General features: G+C 48.6%; 1 protein-coding gene across 1 annotated transcript in view; it reads left to right on the top strand.

Annotated features, from left to right (window-relative positions):
* ulk4 (unc-51 like kinase 4) overlaps positions 1-22,541 on the top strand; it is a 585,662-nt gene that overhangs the window by 297,113 nt on the left and 266,008 nt on the right. The window lies entirely within an intron of this gene.

Below are 22,541 nucleotides of genomic sequence, written 5' to 3'. Positions count from 1 at the left end.
AGTGTCCTTGTGTTCACACGAGGCAAATCACCCAGTTTTAATTTCTTTTATTTCCTCTTTTCATTAATTTATCTCCCTCGCACTGCTGGAGTTATTTAATCCCTTCCCCTGCAGTTCACCCCGATGATGGTGCCAGCACTCACGCAATAAACATACTGACAAATATATCGGAGAGGGGGAACAAAATGATGCTGAATTAATTATAAATGTCGTCTCTGCTGCTTCATATTAAGAGAGAGAGAAATGGTGAAACTCCATCTTAAGTGCTCAGTTGAAATAAAGCGGCAAACTCGCGGGATGACAGTTTCATTGAAACAAAAGCAAAACACTGCGGATGCTGGAAATCTGAAATAAGAAACAGAAAATGCTGGAAACACTCAGCAGGCCAGGCCTGTTGAGTATTTCCAGCATTTTGTTTTGTGACATTTTCATTGTTGTGTCAGCCGTGGCTCAGTGGGCAGCACTCTCTCGCCTCGGAATCAGAAGGTTGTGGGCTCAAGCCCCGCTCCAGGGACTTGAGCACAAAAACCCAGGCTGACACTCCCAATGCGGTACTGAGGGAGCGCCGCACTGTCGGAGGGGCAGTGCTGAGGGAGTGCTGCACTGTCGGAGGGGCAGTACTGAGGGAGTGCCGCACTGTCGGAGGGGCAGTACTGAGGGAGTGCTGCGCTGTCGGAGGGGCAGTACTGAGGGAGCGCCGCACTGTCGGAGGGGCAGTGCTGAGGGAGTGCCGCACTGTCGGAGGGGCAGTACTGAGGGAGTGCCGCACTGTCGGAGGGGCAGTACTGAGGGAGTGCTGCACTGTCGGAGGGGCAGTACTGAGGGAGCGCTGCACTGTCGGAGGGGCAGTACTGAGGGAGAGCCGCACTGTCGGAGGGGCAGTACTGAGGGAGTGCCGCACTGTCGGAGGGGCAGTACTGAGGGAGCGCTGCACTGTCGGAGGGGCAGTACTGAGGGAGTGCTGCACTGTCGGAGGGGCAGGACTGAGGGAGTGCTGCACTGTCGGAGGGGCAGTACTGAGGGAGTGCCGCACTGTCGGAGGGGCAGTACTGAGGGAGTGCTACACTGTCGGAGGGTCAGTACTGAGGGAGCGCTGCACTGTCGGAGGGGCAGTACTGAGGGAGTGCCGCACTGTCGGAGGGGCAGTGCTGAGGGAGTGCTGCACTGTCGGAGGGGCAGTACTGAGGGAGCGCTGCACTGTCGGAGGGGCAGTACTGAGGGAGTGCTGCACTGCCGGAGGGGCAGTACTGAGGGAGCGCTGCACTGTTGGAGGGGCAGTACTGAGGGAGCGCTGCACTGTCGGAGGGGCAGTACTGAGGGAGCACTGCACTGTCGGAGGGGCAGTACTGAGGGAGTGCCGCACTGTCAGAGGTGCCGTCTTTCAGATGAGACGTTAAACCGAGGCCCAGTCTGCTCTCTCAGGTGAACGTACAAGATCCCATGGCACTATTTCGAAGAAGAGCCAGGGAGTTATCCCTGGTGTCCTGGCCAATATTTATCCCTCAACCAACATAACAAAAACAGATTATGTGGTCATTATCACATTGCTGTTTGTGGGAGCTTGCTGTGCGCAAATTGGCTGCCGTGTTTCCTACATTACAACAGTGAGTACACTTCAAAAAGTACTTCATTGGCTGTAAAGTGCTTTGGGATGTCCTGAGGTCGTGAGAGGTGCTATAGAAATGCAAGTCTTTCTTTCTCTGAATTCCTCATTTATATTATTTCCTTGTAATCACTCCGAGCTCTGCAATATTCTTTACACTGCGACCACGTTTTTAATCTTCTCTGACTGCAGCACTCCACAGTGCTTCCTCCATCAATTCTGACCCCCTCCTGCACACCTGTTCTTTGCTCAGCAGACAGTAAGATACAGTTACTAGCAGGTGAGATTGATGAAGTATCCTGTTCTCCCAAACCTTGCATGCTCTACCTAATGAGAACTGTCAGAAGTAGTCACTCATAAGGCTAGCAGGCTCTGTTGTATGGTCCCACTGGGACCGCGACTAAATACTCAAGACATTGTGAGGAATTTAATAGTTGTACTCGTAAGTGTCTTGTCAGACTGCTGCAGTTCATTGCTCTGTAGCATAAATACTCACAGAACACACCTGAATCAAACCAGCAGCAACAATACATCGAGTCTACAGCACAGAAACAGGCCATTCAGCCCAACTAGTCTATGCCGGCGTTTATGCTCCACTAGAGTCTTCTCCCACCTCTCTTCAATTCAAGGATGTTTGCTTTAATGGGAGTGTTAATTGTGATACACGAAGTTAGTTTACCAGAGAGACAATTTATTTTTCCAAAAGCAGGATCTCATTGGCGCTAGGGGTGTGTTGCCAGGGGTGTATGTGCTAATGGTTGGCATTTGGTATTAAGATTGTTGGAGCTTACTGTTTGCTCTGGCTGGGACGGGGAAAGGCAGAGGTATGATTGGTCATCTTGGATTGCTTGCCATCCATTGTGGGATTTTGGAGCAAGATGTAAATTATCTTCTAATTGCTTTGGTTGCGAATTGTGGCTATTAATGCCTTCTTGAGAATGATTGTGCCATGAATGTCTCCGCTGAAGGGTACAGATTATATGCTATTTTCTCTCTCTTTTTTGCACACTTTTCTCATGTCCTGCTCACTTGTTTGACTTCTGTTGGGATATGGTTACACCAGTGCTGGTCACACTCTGGCACGCCACCAAGCCGGCCTGTGTGAACCTTTGCGGTCACTGTTTGACGTTGGTTAGAGGGGACTGCAGATAAGGCTGATCCTGTTCTCACCAAAGGTCCACGTGTGCACCTTCTAGTGGTGCTAACAGGAGCAGGGGCTCTGATTGATTTTCTGGCCCCTAGCTCAGGTGTGCTGAGTATAGAGTGTCTATTGTGGCTCAGTGGGCCGCACCCTCGCCTCTGAGTCAGAAGGTCGTGGGTTCAAGTCCCACTCCAGAGACTTGAGCACAAAAATCTGGGCTGACACTCCAGTGCAGTACTGAGGGATGAGACATTAAAACCAGGCCGTCCCATCTGCCCTCAGGTGGATGTAAAAGATCCTATGGCGCTATTTTCAAGAAGAGCAGGTGCGTTATCCCCGGTGTCCTGGCCAATATTTATCCCTCACTCAATATCACTAAAACAGATTATTACATTGCTGTTTGTGGGAGCTTGCTGTGTGCAAATTGGCTGTCGTGTTTCCTACATTACAACAGTGACTACACTTCAAAAAGTACTTCATTGGCTGTAAAGCGCTTTGGGACGTCTGGTGGTCGTGAAAGGCGCTATATAAATACAAGGCTTTTTCTTTCTTTTATACCCCAGTGCTATTTCATCCCTGTTTGTTATGGGACTGTTTTGCTTTTGCTATAGTGGGGAGAGTTTGTAACTGAAAGAGGATGCACTCAACCTCCTACCAAGGAGGCGATCGGTTTCTGGTGAGCAGGCCCAGCATGTATGGGCCTAGTTCTGTAACTTTTATGAAACTGCTCACAGTCTTTGTGTGACCTCCTTGAACATTGCCCAGAATGATTGGTAATAGGGCATATCTACAGAAGTGTCTTTTTCAGTGTAACCTCTTCAAATGGGGGCTGCAGTTTTGTGAGGTGTGGCACATTTGGTGGATGCCTTTGAACTGGCGGTCTTGAAATGATGAGCATCTGTCTTTGTTCCTTTCGCCGTTCCTCCTCTGTTATCTGGCAGCCAGGATCTTGTTCCCAGGTTTTCATCAGCAAGATGCAGCTGCAGGAAATGTCTAGCTTGTGATGGAAGAGCTCAAAGGGATCACTTGGCCGTGATGTTTGCAGAGTATTCTTGGGTCTTGGAGGTAGTGCTTGATTTGGAGGTAGCTGAGTAGTGTGGGCTGTGCAAGCTGGAATGTTTGAGTCAGCTGTAGTAAGCACATGATCTGACCCTCATGGAGAAGCTGGCCGATTGTGATGTTGCCTTTCTTACACCAGGCTCTGAATCCACACTTGGTTACTGTTTCTGGGTGTTATAGCTTGTACCAGAGCAACGAAAGGGCTCATCCAGCCAAGGATATCTACAATGATGCCAGAACTAAATTCAGGCTCGAATCATGGAATGGTTACAGCACGGAAGAAGGCCATTCGGCCCGTCGAGCCCGTGCCGGCTCTCTGCCAGAGCACTACAGCTAGTCCCGCTCCCCCCGTGGGACTTGTGATACTTCTGCCCCTGAGTATTCAGGACGGACAATGGATGGAAATTTGTTTACAATTCATTCTGTGGAGTTCTTATTCCTCAAGAAAACAATATATTTTCAGTTATTCTGCTACAAAACCTGTGGATAGATACAGCAACAAGAAGAACGAGGAGAGGCAGTATAAACTAAATGATACAATTAGAAAGGGGGTGCAGGAACAGAGAGACTGGGGATTTATGCGCACAAATCTTTGAAGGTGACAGGAGAAGTTGTTTAAAAAGTATACTGGTTCCTGCGCTTTATAAATAGAAGCATAGAGTATAAAACTTATGCTAAACCTTTATAAATCACTGGTTAGGCCTCAGCTAGAGTATTGTGTCCGATTCTGGGCACTACACTTTAAGAAGGATGTCAAGGTTCTGGAGAGGGTGCAGAGGAGATTTACTAGAATGGTACCAGGGATGATGGACTTCAGTTATGTGGAGAGACTGGAGATGCTAGGATTGTTGTCCTTGGAGAAGAGAAGGTTATGGGGAGTTTTAATAGAGGTGTTCAAAATTATGAAGGGTTTTGATGGAGTAAATAAAGCGAAACTGTTTCCAGTGGCAGGAGGGTCGGTAACCAGAGGACACAGATTGAAGATAATTGGCAAAAGAACCAGAGGGGAGATGAGAATTTATTTTTACGCAGCGAGTTGTTGTGATCTGGAACGCGCTGCCTGAAAGGGCGGTGGAAGCAGATTCAATAGTAACTTTCAAAAGGGAATTGGATAAATACTAGAAAAGGAAACATTTGCAGGGCTGTGGGAAAGAGCAGGGGGGAGTGGGATGAATTGGAGAGCTCTTTCAAAGAGCCGGCACGGGCACGATGGGCCGAATGGCCTCCTTCTGTGCTGCATCATTCCATGATTCTTTAAACAAACTTGTAACACACAGTACAAACGGAAAGAAAAAAACTGCAAATACAGGAAATCTGAAGCAGAAATAGAAAATGCTGAAACAAGTTAGTTTCTGTAAAGATAGACATGCAGGGTGACGTCCAAAATGTTAACTTGTCCTTCTTCTTTACAGATACTGACAGGTCTGTTGTGTTTTCCCAGACTTTTCCATGTTTGCAAGGCAATAAACAGTCATATTCTTATGTGATGTTTCTCAACATAATTGCATTCTAATTAGAACTACTTATTCACAAAGCCTTTGGTTCCTGTCAGCATAAAGATGTGATTATTAAATGCACTGGTTTCCAGCTCACCCCCGCACCACTTCCCCTCTGTCCCAAGACATATGGTCCCTGCTGGGCTAGCCATCATCTCCACGTTGCTTTCCCTCTGTCTCCGGGACAGATGCTCTTACTCCAAGGCCAGGCATCACCCCCTGCTTAGCTTCCTTCTTGGCTCAAATACCTTGGCTGTTTTCCCAACCAGAAAAGAAACTTGTGCTTTTTTTGTAATCTTCCCAGAACCACATCTGCTGCTCCATCTCCTCGGTGGCAAGCAGGCATCCACCCCGGACTGCTTTCCCTGTAATCTACCATTGCTTCCATTGCAAATTACTCAACACCCAGTCACTGTTTCAACCCCCCCACCCCCCCCGCCAACCCTCTCCATCTCTGAGACACAAGCTCTGCTCTCCAGATTAGCCATCAGACTGCATGAACGTCTGTCCATCTCCCAATTTACTGTTACAACCTCCAGGCCGACCATTGCTCCCATGCTGCTTCCCCTCTGTCTCGATAACAGATGTTTTCCTTTCCATGCCAATCATCACATCTGCAATGCCTTACTCCCATCTCCAGGCCTGGTGCATTCATGTCCAGATTAACCATCATTCCCTCATTGCTTCCAGGTGTGACACTTTGTGTGGGTGGGGCGGGAGGGGGGGTGGAAACGAAGGGTTGTGTCCAAGTTTCAAATGTAACTTTCCCTCAAAAATGCACATCTGACAACCTCTGCAAAACTTGTATTGCACAAACATGAACAGCTCTGCAATAAATCTGAAAATAAAGCATACAAGGCTTAAATCAGAGCAGCCATTTCGGTGTAGTATTCTGAACAATATCCAGAAAGAGATATGGGAGACAATCCTGAAAAGGAGACTTCCTACAGCAATTTGCTTGTACTTCTTGCAATTTAGTATACTGTATTCGCTGCTCACGATGCGGTCTCCTCTACACTGGGGGGACCTTCCCTTCTCCTTAGGCACTCCCTCGGAACCGAGGATGACTTGCTTCCACGGTAAAAGTGAGTTCTCAGGTAACTGATGAGTCCAATGCGGGACCGACAGTCTCTGTCACAGGTGGGGCAGACGGTGGTTGAAGGGGTGGGTGGGTGGGGTGCTTGGGTTGACGTGTGCTTCTTGCGCTGCCTGCGCTTGGCTTCCGCTTGCTCCTGGCGAAGAGACTCGAGGTGTTCGGCGCCTTCCCGGATTCTTCTCCTCCACTTTGTGCAGTCTTGGGCCAGGGATTCCCAGGTGTCGGTGGGGATGTTGCACTTTTTCAAAGGAGGCTTTGAGGGTGTCCTTGAAGCATTTCCTCTGCCCACCTGGGGCTCTCTTGCCGTGCCGGAGCTCTGAGTAGAGCGCTTGTTTTGGGAGTCTCGTATCGGGCATGCGGACAATGTGACCCGTCCATCGGAGCTGATGGAACGTGGTCAAAGCTTCGATGCTGGGGATGTTGTCCTGAGCGAGGACACTGACGTTGGTGCGCCTATCCTGCCAATGAATTTGCAGGATCTTGCGGAGGCAGCGTTGGTGATACCTCTCCAGTGCTTTGAGGTGCCTGCTGTACATGGTCCATGTCTCTGAGGCATACAGCAGGGCAGGTATCACTGCTGCTCTGGATCTAGACTGGAGGCGACGGAGGTTGAAGTTTCCCGTTTGTTCCGTAAATTAGCTCCACTCCAGTGGGGAGCTTACTGAGGGTGAGGTGGAGCATTGCAGCAAGGAAGATTGAGAAGAGCATTGGTGCGATGACACAGCCTTGCTTGACCCCGGTCTGTGGTGGAACCGTTGGTCAGGACCACGGCTTGCATGTCGTTGTGAAGCAGACGGAGGATGGTGACAAACTTTTGAGGGCAGCTGAATTTGAGGAGGACACTCCATCATCCCTCACGGTTGACAGTGTCGAAGGCCTTTGTGAGATCAAAGAAGGCCGTGTACAGCAGCTGGTGCTGTTCCCTGCATTTCTCTTGTAATTGACGCGCAGTGAAGATCATGTCCATTGTGCCCCTTAGTGGGTGGAATCCGCATTGTGACTCTGGGAGGAGGTCTTCCGCCACTGGGAGAAGGTGATTGAGGAGGATTCTTGCGATGACTTTCCCTGTGGCAGACAGCAAGGAAACGCCTCTGTAATTACCGGAATCGAACTAGTCACCTTTCTTGAAGATTGGGGGGGACCAAACGCAGATTGGGTACTGGTTTTTCGGAACACCTCCATTCAGTCCGTAAGCATGACCCCGAGCTTCCGGTCGCTTGTTACTTTAATTCTCCGCTCCAATCCCACTTTGACCTCTCTGTCCTCGGCCTCCTACAATGTTCCAGTGAAGCTCAACGTAAGCTCGAGGAACTGCCCCTCTCATCTGTCGATTAGGCACTTTACAGCCTTCTGGGCTCAACATTGAGTTCAACAATTTCAAACCATAACCTCTACCCCTATTTTTTCACCTGGCAGCTGTTGATGATTCTGCCATTCCCATTTACACCTCTTCTGGACTCATCTTTTGTTTCTTTACTTATCCCATTACCATCTCCTTGTGCTTTGTACAATCATCCGTTTTGTCATTTAATCTCTCCTGCCTTCCACCCTATCACAGACCTTCCCTTTTGTTCTTTCCTCCCCTCCCCCCTTTCCCTGCCCCTACAATTGCTTAAAACCTGTTACATCTCTAACTTTTTCCAGTTCTGACCAGTCATTGACCTGAAACGTTAACTCTGTTTCTCTCTCCACAGATGCTGCCTGACCTGCTGAGTGTTTCCAGCATTTTCTGCTTTTATTCCTTACAAATCTGTTCATTGTATCAAAAGGTTTCATTAGATTTATATAACTGTTAATTCTTTGGAATTTCTGAAGAGTTACTCTTATTGGCCCAGAAATTCAGGTCTCCACGGGTGAGTACGCGCTGGGTACTTACCCGTAAGCCCGATGGAAGTGCCGGTTTCCTGCATGCACTGCGCATGCGTGGGAAACCGGCACTTCCGTTCCTCTGAACGAAGGGGTTCAGAGGTCGAACGCGTGCGCAGGGGAGGCTGCGCGTGCGTTTTGAACTTATGTTTTTTTTTTACAGGTTTTTCCGTGAGGGTAAGTCTTTAGAATTTAGAAATTTAAAAAGCAAGCGTAAGGCCTGCTTTTTACAAGGTAAGTGGTCAATTAATTAAAATTAAAACATTTTTTCCACAGGTTTATTATTTTTAAATACTTTAAAGCAAGGTAAGTTTATTTTTAGCCCTGTTAGAATATAAAATTATTTTTTTCAAAAATTTAAATTATTGTTTAAAATAGTTATTTCATGTAATTTATAGCTTATTTTAAAAATGTGATTTAAAAAAAAAAATTATTTGAAGGTTTACTGCTGTTTTGGGCCATATAGTATTTATAAGTCTTGACAGCTCTTCCTGTCAAGACTTATGAATGGGCTTTTCCCTCCTCCGATTGGCTGCCCATGGCCCACGTGATCCCAGGGGACGCATTGAACTAACTGCGCCCCTGGGACATGCAAGCACTGCGTGCCGGCAGCTGGGCCAGGCCCCGGAGCGGAATTCCACAGGGCCCTACAGCTCAACTGTCGGCGCGCAAGCTAAGTGCAGGTCGGGGGCTTGCACCCGCGGGAAGCCCCCGACCCGAATTTCTGGGCCATTAAGTTTGCTCTTATCAAGAAGCAAGCAGCATCATTTTCTTGGTAATATTTTCTCTCCCAGTTTTGTCTTTTCCTGCTCCCCCTCGCCAGGCACCGGTGGCTTATGTTGTGATACAGTCCTGTGCTGGTCGCCCTTTATTGCCTTATCGGTGGGCTATTTAACTGTAGGAATGCTCACAGTCGAACTTGATCCTACTCTCTGCTATGTTCACACACATGCATTTTCTAGCATTCAGGAGTAGGATACCTTGACTTATTTTTAATTTCTTAGCTTGTGATCACTGACGCTAGGTGCAGAAGCCCCACTGCCACTGACGGAACCAAACCCCAAGATTAAACAGCATCTTCAGGAGGAGGGGTGGGGGGGCAAGGGAAGACATTTGGGAAATGAATATAAAAACTAGATGTGAACTTTCAGAGTATATATTTTTTTCTTTGTGTAGTGTATACAGGTATAACTTCAGCATTACATTCAGGTGCACACTGACTTCTATCTCACTAATGGGGAGCGAGAAGGGATTTCGGACCATTAATGTGCACTCTCTGTGTAAACATTGTTGTGGGAAGCATTTCTACACTAAGGTCATTTATTAGAAAGTATTTATTTCCTTCTCCTCTCTTGGGTTTCAGTGTAGCATGTACCGTTTCCAGTTGAGAAGGCAGGGTAACGAATCTGCTCCTGGCTCTCTAATGCTGCTCTGATACCAGCTGCCAGATGGAGCATGAAAGTGACCCAAATTGGCTTACCCTCCGTTGGGGTCCCGAAAGTCCGGCTAAAATCTGAAGTCTGTCATAAACCCGTGCGATGAATATTGCACCATTTGAGGTAGTACTGAGCAATATTCCCTCTAATTGTTTTTTTCGGGGGGGCGAGCGGCCCCTTCGAACCTCTGCGCATGCGCGGTTTTTCCATTGAGAAACCAGCAAGCGGCCTGCGTGGGAGCTTCGGACAGCTGCGTGGCCATGAAGCTAAACGGGGACCTTAGTGCTGAGCCATAGACATAAGAACATAAGAAACAGGAGCAGGAGCAGACCATTCGGCCCTTCGAGCCTGCTCCGCCATTCAATGAGATCATGGCTGATCGTCGACCTCAATTCCATTCACCGGTCCTATTGCCATATCCCTTGATGCCCTTACGAGTCAGAATTCTATCGACTTCTGTTTTGAATATACCCAATGACTGAGCCTGCACAGCCCTCTGGGGTAGAGAATTCCAAAGATTCACCACCCTCTGAGTGAAGAAATTTCTTCTCATCTCAGTCCTGAATGGCCTACCCTTTATCCTGAGGCTGTGACCCCTGGTTCTAGACTCCCCAGCCAAGGGAAACATTCTCCCAGCATCCACCCTATCAAGCCCTGTAATAATTTTGTATGCTTCAATGAGATCCCCTCTCATTCTTCTGAATTCAAGAGAATACAGGCCTAGTTTACTCAATCTCTTCTCATACGACAGTCCCACCATCCCAGGAAGACCCCAAGTAGAAACCTTGGAAATGGTTAGTCACACACACCAGGAAGGTTGCCGGTCTGATTGGTGGCTACGGCAGCATGTTACCAGACTAGTGATCCAGACGCCTGGACTAATGTTGGGATCAAGTTCTGCATCACCACAGCTTCATAGCCGCTGAGGTGGCACAAGATAGCTGAGCTGCCACCAGTGCAGAATCTCTCTCAATGCTTTCGTACAGCCTTCTGCTGTAAAAGCAGATGCTTTCAGCATTATCGGGCCTGGACTAATGACCCGGAGACATGAGTTCAAATCCCACCACGGCAGCTGGGGAATTTAAATTTAATTAATTAAAGTAATTAAATAAATAAAAAGCTAGTATTAGTAATGGTGACCGTGAAACTACTGGATGTCCAGGAAATCTGCCGCCCTTACCCGGTCTGGCCGATATGTGACTCCAGACCCACAGCAATGTGGTTGACTCTTAACTGCCCTCTGAAATGATGGCTCACCACCACCTCCTCAAGGGCAATAAATGCTGGCCTTGCCAGCGACACCCACATCCCGTGAATGAATATAAAAAAAAGATTCCTTGTAGTGCAGAGCCATGCACATCAGACAGGCCCCAGATCTGCTCTGCCTTAGCTTAGCTCAGGGCAGTGGTGAGGGTACTACATTTACATTAACATCCCAGGGTTTGGAGGAGAAAGGGCAGGAAATCATCAAAGATGTGCGGGTTAGGTTGATTCGCTATGATAAATTGACCCTTAGTGTTAGGGGGATTAAATACGTGGTGTTACGGGGATAGGGTGGGATATGTGTTGGTGTAGGGGTTACGGGGATCGGGTGGGATATGTGTCGGTGCAGGCTCGATGGGCCGAAATGGCCTCTATCTGCACTGTGGGGTTTCTGTGATTCTGTGATTAGCCGCCTTGATCTCTCTCCGCTAATCACTGCCATTAAGTGTAGTTGTTTTGAGAACAGATGAGGTGGTCTCGACTCAGTACCTCCCTCTGGTGACACAACTGAGGCCATGAACTCGTGTGAGGAATCAGAGGGACAAATCCTCAAACAGCCATTCCATGACACACCACCTTAGAGCGCTAGCATGAATATACTCAACGACTGAGCCTCCACAGCCCTCTGGGGTAGAGAATTCCAAAGATTCACCACCCTCTGAGTGAAGAAATTTCTCCTCATTTCAGTCTCAAATGGCTCACCCCTTATCCTGAGACTGTGACACCTGGTTCTAGACTCTCCAGCCAGGGGAAACATCCTCCCAGCATCTACCCAGTCATTTTTTAACATATATATATTTATATTTGTATTCATTGAGTGTATTCAACACAGAGATCGATAGATTTTTGGGCACTAAGGGAATCGATTCCAGAACCAGGGGTCACAGTCTAAGGATAAGGGGTAAGCCATTTAGGACTGAGATGAGGAGGAATTTCTTCACCCAGAGAGTGGTGAACCTGTGGAATTCTCTACCACAGAAGGCAGTAGAGGCCAATTCATTAAATATATTCAAGAAGGAGTTGGATATATTTCTTAAGGCTAAAGGGATCAAGGGATATGGGGAGAAGGCAGGGACCAGGTACTGAATTTGGATGATCAGCCATGATCGCATTGAATGGCGGAACAGGCTCGAGGGGCCGAATGGCCTACTCCTGCTTCTATCTTCTATGTTTCTATATGGGGATCGGGCGGGAAAGTGGAGTTGAGTTCGAAGATCAGCCATGATCTTATTGAGTGGCGGAGCAGGCTCGAGGGGCCGAATGGCCGACTCCTGCTCCTATTTCTTATGTTCTTAGTTATAATATTTATTGTGTTGTCAAAATCCAAAATGAATCACGTCCCCTGACATTTGATCAAAAGAAGCCATTCCGAAGCCCTTGTCTGATGATGTCCGAAGTACAGATAATACTGCTTATAGAGTATGGTTGAGAATTTTGGCACCTCTTAAAATGAGGAAACTGTAGAACTCGGCACTGAAGACATAACAAAAAAACCATCATATGTCATCACACAAGGAAAAGCAGGATTTGGCATTGGAATGCCAGATACTTAACCATCTCTGAGGTCCAAGACTGCAGTTAAAGGTAACCAATATCAGTGCACTGTAGGCACGTTTTTAATTGATGCCTTTTTGAAATATTTTGCAATTTGGATTCCAGGGTCTTATTACCGTGCACGGAACTGTGTCCAGCGCGCTCATTTAAATGTTGCGTAGACCAGCGCATTTTAAAAATGGAATAAAATCCGTTTCAAAGGTTGCACTTCAGTAAATTAAAATTCATACATGATACGTACTCAATTAAAACATCCAGCCTCACCGTGTTCATTTAGGTCGTCTCCCAGTGGGTTTCATGATGCATGGCTTTTGGCTTGCTGCCAAAATAATCATCTCTCAAAGCAGCCCTTTGACCTCCTGAGAATTCGCCTCATTTACTGTTGGAGCAAAGACAGTTCCTGGAACATCATCAAATAATGCTGGTGTTGCGTAAGAATCAGGAGACAAGTGAAATTATTGATGGTAATTTACACGTTAATGAAGTTTGTGCACTCTCAACTTCTTTCCAGCCAAAGTACCTCTGGCTGTCAGCTAAAGCTTTGTTTACAAAGGATGCGGCGACACTTGGGAACAACTGCATCCTCTTCTAATTAGTACTGAAACTCCAGAATATTGAACATGTTCAAGTCCTTTGAGGGATACATTGCAAGTTTGCTGCTACCTAGTGTGCGGTGACAATTATTTTTTTTTCCTTTTTAAAAATCTATTTAAAAAAAGTTTTATTAACTTTACGCACTCCTTATATTTACATAGATACATAGATACATAGAAGATAGGAGCAGGAGTAGGCCATTCGGCCCTTCGTGCCTGCTCCGCCATTCGATGAGATCATGGCTGATCCTTTAATTCAGTATCCCGTCCCCGCCTTCTCTCCGTAACCCTTAACCCCTTTTGCCCGTAGAAATATATCTAATTCCCTCTTAAATATATTTAATGAGCTGGCGTACACTGCCCTCTGTGGCAATGAGTTCCACAGGTTCACCACTCTCTGAGTGAAGAAATTCCCCCTCATCTCTGTCCTAAATGGTTTAGCCCTTATCCTTAAATTATGTCCTCTAGTTCTGTTCTCACCCGCCAAGGGAAACATTCCTTCTGCATCCAGTCTGTCTAGACCTGTCAGAATTTTATACACTTCTATGAGGTCCCCTCTCAATCTTCTAAACTCCAGTGTGTACATCCCTAAACTACATAGTCTCTCCTCATAGGTCATTCCCGCCATTCCTGGTATCAGCCTGGTGAATCGCCGCTGCACCCCCTCCATGGCAAGAACATCCTTCCTCAGATGAGGCGACCAAAACTGTACACAGTACTCGAGGTGTGGTCTCACCAGTGCCCTGTACAGCTGCAGCAAGGTATCCCTGTTCCTGTATTCTAACCCTTTTGCTATGAAGGCCAGCATACCGTTTGCCTTCTTGACCGCCTGTTGCACCTGCATGCTCGCCTTCAGTGACTGGTGTACAAGAACACCCAGGTCTCTCTGTACTTCCCCCTCTCCCAATCTATTGCCATTTAAATAATAATTTGCCCTCCCGTTCCTGCACCCAAGGTGGATAACTTCGCACTTGTCCACATTATAGTGCATCTGCCATTTATCCGCCCAATCGCCCAGTTTCTAGGGTGACACTCCATGAGGGAGGGGCCTCCCGTCTTTCAGATGAGACGTTAAACCGAGGCCCCGTCTGCTCTCTCAGGTGGACGTAAAAGATCCCATGGCACTATTTCGAAGAAGAGCAGGGGAGTTATCCTCGGTGTCCTGGGGCCAATATTTATCCCTCAAATCAACATAACTAAAACAGATTATCTGGTCATTATCACATTGCTGTTTGTGGGAGCTTGCTGTGCGTAGATTGGCTGCCACGTTTCCTACATTACAACAGTGACCACACTTCAAAAGTACTTCATTGGCTGTGAAGCGCTTTGGGACATCCGGTGGTTGCCTCAGCTCATCTGCTGCTGAAACCCTCATCCATGCCTTTGTTACCTCTAGACTTGACTATTCCAACGCACCCCTGGCCGGCCTCCCACGTTCCACCCTACGTAAACTTGAGGTCATCCAAAACTCGGCTGCCCGTGTCCTAACTCGCACCAAGTCCCGTTTGCCCATCACCCCTGTGCTCACTGACCTACATTGGCTCCCGGTTAAGCAACGCCTCGATTTCAAAATTCTCATCCTTGTTTTCAAATCCCTCCATGGCCTCACCCCCTCCCTATCTCTGTAATCTCCTCCAGCCCCACAACCCCCCCCCCCCCCCCCCCCGAGATATCTGTGCTCCTCTAATTCTGCCCTCTTGAGGATCCCTGATTATAATCGCGCCACGGTGGCCGTGCCTTCAGCTGCCTGGGCCGTAAGCTCTGGAATTCCCTGCCTAAACCTCTCCATCTCTCTCCCCTCCTTTAAGACGCTCCTTAAAACCAACCTCTTTGACCAAGCGTTTGGTCACATGCCCTAATTTCTCCTTATGTGGATTGGTGTCAAATTTTTTGTCTTAAAATACTCCTGTGCCGTGCCATGGGATGTTTTACTACGTTAAAGGCGCTATATCAATCCAAGTTGTTGTTGTTGTGGTTGTGAAAGGCGCTATATGAATGCAAGCCTTTTTTAACCTAGATTTTCCGATGATTGTTATTTTAGCTCTGGAGCTAACCCATTTATTGTGTTTGAAATTTGAAATATTTGAATTTGTAGTGAATCAATTGGTACTTTATACCAGATATAGCTCTGATCGGGCTGTATCTTGCATGTGCTTCAGCCACGCCTGTGTTGTGGGGAGGACCGCACTTTACTACAGGGCGGGGGAGGTGGGGCAAATGCACCTTTTTGTGGCTTGTAGTGATAACTGCACTAGGCTGTTTATTGCAGGGTCCCTCCTCTGGGATTGCAAGCCATGGCCGTGGTCTCCTCGACTGCTATCCCGAGTGGCTGAATGCAGGGGCCTGATCAGAATATGTGAGAGGATGTCCTCCTGACCGCAGTACTTCCAGCAGCCATCTTTTATGCTGAGTTGTTTGGAGTGCGTTTTATGTGTTAAGAGTTACCAATGCTGGTATAACCCTGGTGTTTGAGCACTGTGTCTGCTTGATCTCTGTCTCTGCTTATGCTTACACACCTCATTCAGAAGTAGAAACAAAACACACGGCAGAGGAGCAGAGTAAACAACCTGGCCCTGGTGAGACCACAGCTGGAGTATTGTGTACAGTCTTGGTCTAAGGAAGGATGTACTTGCCACAGAGGGAGTGCAGCGAAGGTTCACCAGACTGGTTCCTGGGATGGGGAGATTGTCCTATGAGGAGAGATTGAGTAGACTAGGCCTATATTCTCTAGAGTTTAGAAGAATGAGAGGAGATCTCATTGAAACATACAAAGTTCTTACAGGGCTTGACAGGGTAGATGCAGGAAGGATGTTCCCCCTGGCTGGGGAGTCTAGAACCAGGGGTCACAGTCTCAGAATAAGGGGTCGGCCATTTAGGACTGAGATGAGGAGGAATTTCTTCACTCAGAGGGCGGTGAATCTTTGGAATTCTCTACCCCAGAGGGCTGTGGAGACTCAGTCGTTGAGTATATTCAAGGCTGAGATCGATAGATTTTTGGACTCCAGGGGAATCGAGGGATATGGGGATCAGGCGGGAAAGTGGAGTTGAGGTCGAAGATCAGCCATGATCTCATTGAATGGCGGAGCAGGCTCGAGGGGCCGAATGGCCGACTCCTGCTCCTAGTTCTTAATGTTCAACCGTGGTAAGACTTTCGTCAAGTGAAAATGCATTTGTGAAAGGAGATTTGCTCTCGAGAAAACAAATACTGTTCATTCTCTTAGGTGGGGATTTTCATTGTCACTGCCCCGCTCCCCCCAGTGGTGGCAATGAAAATGCCGGAGGAAAGGCTACTGCCTCACTCCCAAACTGGCCAACGCCATCCTCGGAAGGGCCTACCACTGGGGGGCTCACCTGATCCGACCAGTGAGCCCTTGTACTGTGCATATCATGGTCCTGTGACGTACATAGCAACCCTATTTATATTTGGGACTCAACTGGGCGGAGTGCGCAGCCGAAGGGGAATCACGCTTTAAATGATTTTCGCGGGGCCAGGAGGCGCAGAAGTGCTTCCCCAGAGCTTCACAAAAAATAATGCGGACCGTCGCCTCACCGGTTTCTGCCTCTTCCGCGAACAGGTCACCTCCACCCCCCCCATTGACCTGCCAAGGCTGGCCGATATCGCGGCAGCCTGGAGCGGCAGCGAGGTACCAATTGTGGCCCACTGGCCATATGGCATGATGCCTAGCCCTGAAAATGGACCAGGCCTCCCGCTGGCACTATCGGCGGGCCGGTTGGTGCGTCTGCCAGTCAGCTGCCCAATAGTTAAAATCTACCCGTTAATCTGTGTCTATAATCACTGCTATCGTCACCAATATAAAAGGACTTCACTTACTCGTAATTAATATGTTGTGTTGAAATTCGTTATGGCACAGCTTTTGAGTGCATCACTGACGGCCCAAACTGGGAAGCCCGAGGCGCGACAGTAAATGGACTTCGGACCTCATTTTAATACTAATAGTGAGCGGCCGCTTACCGCGCCCGCCTCCAGAAGCAACTCGCTGGCAGCAACCCGCAGGTTAGTCCAGCGAGGGGGAGGGGGATACAATGGAGACAAACGCCGACTAGTCTTGAGGAATTTAACAAACGCTGCCGGAAGCAGCCACAGGCCTGCGCTCAGCTTCCAGGGCCGCCTGAAAAAACAAAGAAGGCCCCAACGAATTTAGCACCGGCCCAAACACGTGCAAATCGGGCGCGGGCTGCAGCACTTCTAAATCCATCGTCGGTGCACGCGTTTTATGATCGCAAAACCGGCACAACAATGTTCACTTTCTCCCCTGTCATCTTTTCCAATGCAGTTGCACAAAACAATCGTACCCTGCTTTGGATGTACTGCACCTTTCATTGCCCAGTGTAATTGTTCAACCTAAATTATTGTTGCCAGTTATTTGCATATGTGCCAATCTAGAGAACTAGCCAAAGATTCTGAGGGGGATTGACAGGGTAGATGCTGAGAGGTTGTTTCCCCCTGGCTGGAGAGTCTAGAACCAGCGTTCACAGTCTCAGGATAAGGGGTCGGCCATTTAAGACTGAGATGAGAAGGAATTTCTTCACTCAGAGGATTGTGAATCTTTGGAATTCTCTGCCCCAGAGGGCTGTGGATGCTGAGTCGTTGACTATATTCAAGGCTGAGATCGATAGATTTTTGGGAATTAAGGGATATGGGGATAGTGCGGGAAGGTGGAATTGAGGTAGAAGATCAGCTATGATCTTGTTGAATGTCGGAGCAGGCTCGAGGGGCCGTATGGCCGACTCCTGTTCCTATTTCTTATGTTGAACCCGGGGAGAGTGGGCTGGGCTGACCCCGGGGAGGATGTGCGGTGGGCACGAGTTCGAGTTCTAACGTTCGGGGGGATTTTAAGCGAAGCATCTGAAGAGACAATTATGCTCATCCTGTTGCTAAAAAATGCTCATCCATCCATTATTTTCACTTTATCCAGCGGCCCCTTTAAGGTGCACTGCTCATGGCTGCTTTCCTCTCATGGCAGTGGGTGGGTAACTGCGCCGCGCCATCCTGGAGCAGAATGGCATTGGAGCCCTATAAACATCATCGGGTTGCTTTGCCTAGTGAGGTCCCTGAGCGCTGGCCACCTGTATCCAGTCCCACTCAAAAATGGCAGCAGGCGGACCTCGGGCAGGAGGATAGCGGTAAGCAAAGCTCCCCGTAAATTTATTTCGGGCCGTGCGGCCCGTTTAACGGGCCCATTCAAAAGTCAGCACAAGCGCGGTTTTTTCAACTTAAAAGCCAGTTCGCCGGCTGCACGGGAGCCCTGGAGCGCTGCGTGGCCGCGCAGCTTAAAGGGAGCATCGGCGGTAAGTGTTTTTAAAAAATTTATGTCTCGCTACATTCCTGTTGGAAAACAGGGCAGTCGGGAGAGACCATAATCGTCTCCAAAATGCTATGGGTCTGGTTCAGATTTACAGTCAATGCTTTTAAAAAAAAAAAAATTGAATGCATGAAGACTAATTAGCTCTAAATGCAGCAGATGTAGGTAGAGTTAGTCAGCCTATGAAAGAAATGTAAATCATACTGATGATAAAATACATGCAGATATACTGAGTGTTTGAACAGCCAGTATGCCTTTTCCCCTTTTATTTCCATTCATTGTTGGCCTTCATAGCGAGAGGATTCGAGTACAGGAACAAGGATGTCTTGTTGCAGTTGAACAGGGCCTTGGTGAGACCGCACCTTGAGTATTGTGTGCAGTTTTGGTCGCCTTATCTGAGGAAGGATGTTCTTGCCATGGAGAGAGTGCAGCGATGATTCACCAGACTGATACCTGGGATGGCAGGAATGACATATGAAGAGAGATTGGGTCGATTAGGCTTATATTCGCTAGTGTTTAGAAGAATGAGAGGGGACCTCATTGAAACTTATAAAATTCTAACAGGACTAGACAGACTAGATGCAGGAAGGCTGTTCCCGATGGCGGGGGAGTCCAGAACCAGGGGTCACAGTCTAAGGATAAGGGGTAAGCCATTTAGGACTGAGATGAGGAGGAATTTCTTCACCCAGAGAGTGGTGAACCTGTGGAATTCTCTACCACAAGACAGTTGAGGCCATTAAATATATTCAAGAAGGAGTTAGATATATTTCTTAAGGTTAAAGGGATCAAGGGATATGGGGAGAAGGCAGGGACAGGGCACTGAATTTGGATGATCAGCCATGATCTCATTGAATGGCGGAGCAGGCTCGAGGGGCCGAATGGCCTACTCCTGCTCCTATCTTCTATGTTTCTATCCCCCCCCCTCCATTTTATTGTCATCCATTTCCACCCCTCCTTGTCCCTTTCAATGTTACCCATTTCCCCTTTAAGAACATAAGAAATAGGAGCAGGAGTAGGCCATTCGGCCCCTCGAGCCTGCTCCACCATTTAATGAGATCTTGGCTGAATGATATGATATTGGATTGTTCCAGATAACCTTTAAAAAAATTCTGCTGCGACTTGCAATATAAGTGCACAAGATTCACAGTCCAAAGATCACATATTTAGATCCCAGACATTCCTTTCCCTATTTTTGCTTTCCTCGTCCCTTCAGTGCCACCCACTCGCGTCTCCTACTGGAGTCCCACTGCAAATGGAAGGGATTCCAGCCACTGTGTGCTTTAGCTGTGAATTTCTGTTTCCACAAGAAATCCCACCTCAGCCAGAATCACTTCCCTAAGCACCATAACTTGGGTAGGAGTGTCAGTGAAGGGAGAGGAGCTCAGCCCACGCTGATGTTCATCAGTAGATGCTGACACCCATACTGGGCCTGCAAAATGCTGGCTCCTGTGAAATTAATGGTTGCTGTGATGTAATATTGGATTGTTCCAAATAACCTTAGAGCAAGTCGCAGCAGATTTTTTTTTTTTAAGTGCACAAGATTCACAGTCTAAAGATCACATATTTAGATCCCAGACGCTCATATTTCGGTCTTGGCTGCAACAAGTTTGTTTTGTTCTATGTTGCTTAGTGGAGTGTATGCCCCGATGGGCCGAATGGCCAGCTTCTGTGCCGTAAATTTCTCTGATTCTATGACGGTACAGGAGTATCTCGCCTTGGAAAAGAAAGAAGGGCTTGAATTTCTAGCGCCTTTCACAACCACAGGACATCCCAAAGCGCTTTACAGCCAATTAAGTACTTTTTGAAGTGCAGTCACTGTTGTGATGTCCCACAAACAGCAATGTGATAATGACCAGATAGTCTGTTTTTAGTGATGTTGGTTGAAGGATAAATATTGGCCAGGACACCGGGGAGAACTCCCCTGCTCTTCTTCGAAATAGTGCCATGGGATCTTTTACGTCCACCTGAGAGGGCAGAGGGGGCCTCGGTTTAACGTCACATCGGAAAGACAGCACCTCAGTACTGCACTGGAGTGTCAGCCTAGATTTTTTGTGCTCAAGTCTCTGGAGTGGGACTTGAACCGGGGGGAATCGATACTCGAGCCTGATCCCGTCCTCACCTAGCGTCCACGCAGCCCCCTTACCAGCAGGGTCACTGGAGAGCAATTAGGAGCAGGAACCAATGCTCCCTTTAAGCGGCCGCGCAGCGCTCCACGCAGCCGGATCACCAGCTGTTAAATAGGATTGAATGGGCTGCGCACCCAAAAAAAAGTTACAGGGAACATTGGCAAGAACCCAGTGTAATTTCCCTTCCAGGGGTGCTGAAACAAACTACAGAGTCCCAACGACACTGTGAGTCGGAAACCAAACTTGGAACCTTCTTGGATTGTGCGGCTCTGCCGGATGCTAATTTTGCTAACTGCGCAACAGATGAAGGTGGCGTTTAGAGTGTTGTCAAATTATGGAGTAGTGTTGCTGCCGATGGGTAATCTTGTGAAAACCCTCAGCTTGAACTCCACCCCAGTGCTGAAACTGGCTACATGACAATTAGCAGCCACATGAAGGAGCAAATAGAGATTTCAATTTTTTTTTTTAATCCGACTATCTTTAAGACACAAGGGCCTAGAAATTCATTGTAGCCACTTTTGGGGCGGTAAAGTCAGGCGGCCGCTAAAGTTTGCGCCCGCCGCCAAATCGAGGCCACTTCTCCGATATTCATTAGCTTCGCCCTAAGAGTTTGCTGGAGCGCTAAAACTGGCGCTGCACGTCTCTCTTTAGGCGCTAAGCCGGCGGGCCGGGGCGCTAAACCGGAAGTTGGGCGCAGGGCAGGTGCGGCGAGCTGCTGATTGACGGCAGACACTCTGGATCCGGTGAGCTCTTAAAGGGGGAGGGTGGATTTGCTTTTTTGAAAGGCCGACACTGGTGTATTTGTGGTTTTGGGGAGGGTTTCTCTCCATCAGTTTGTTATGTGTTCCCGGCACACCAGTCGTCGTCCGTCGTCCGTCGTCGGTCGTCGGTCTCCTCCTCCTCCTCCTCCTCCTCCTCCACCATCTCCTCCTCCTCCTCCTCCTCCACCATCTCCTCCACCATCATCATCATTTCTAGCACAGGAGGGCCCTTTAATGTGCGCTCCACTTCACAGTCGTTAGGGCCGCCCGGCGCACAATGGGCCGGCGCGAGTGAAGTTCCGGTTCGGGCCACACAAAGGGCGTTGCACGACGAAATGACGTCATGATCTGCGCGCGCAGCAGGGCGCACGCTAAGACTTTGCGCCGGCGCTAAATGTGTACTGAAGTTGGGGCGAGGCGGAGATCGCGCTGCGCCCAGGCGCAAAGTGCCTAGCGCTCGAGATCTACTCCTCCTAAGGCGCTAACGGCTGGCTCGCCCAACTGAATTACTAGGCCAAGCAATTTTTAAATCGTTTATATTTTCAAGATATCGCAAAAGGCTTTTGAAAAATAACCAATGTAATTTGATTTGGCTCAGTTAAGACTCGACTATTCCAACACTCCCCTGGTCGGCCTCCCACCTTCCACCCTCCATAAACTTCAGCTCATCCAAATCTCTGCTGCCCCGTGTCCTAACGCGCATCAGGCCCCATTCACCCATCACCCCCTGTGCTCACTGCCCCGTGTCCTAACACGCATCAGGTCCCATTCACCCATCACCCCCTGTGCTCACTGCCCCGTGTCCTAACTCTCACCCAGTCCCGTTCACCCATCACCCCCTGTGTTCACTGCCCCGTGTCCTAACTCACACCCAGTCCCGTTCACCCATCACCCCCTGTGCTCACTGCCCCGTGTCCTAACTCACACCCAGTCCCGTTCACCCATCACCCCCTGTGCTCACTGCCCCGTGTCCCAACTCGCACCCAGTCCCGTTCACCCATCACCCCCTGTGCTCACTGCCCCGTGTCCTAACACACACCCAGTCCCGTTCACCCATCACCCCCTGTGCTCACTGCCCCGTGTCCTAACTCGCACCCAGTCCCGTTCACCCATCGCCCCCTGCGCTCACTGCCCCGTGTCCTAACGCATCAGGTCCCGTTCACCCATCACCCCCTGTGCTCACTGCCCCGTGTCCTAACTCACACCCAGTCCCGTTCACCCAT

Source organism: Somniosus microcephalus, chromosome 5, assembly GCF_052327205.1.
Source record: "Somniosus microcephalus isolate GS21.2 chromosome 5, FLI_Smic_1.0, whole genome shotgun sequence".
Classification (NCBI taxonomy): Eukaryota; Metazoa; Chordata; class Chondrichthyes; order Squaliformes; family Somniosidae; genus Somniosus; species Somniosus microcephalus.
Note: the sequence above shows the minus strand (reverse complement) of the source record. Positions and strands in the feature narration are given on the sequence as shown.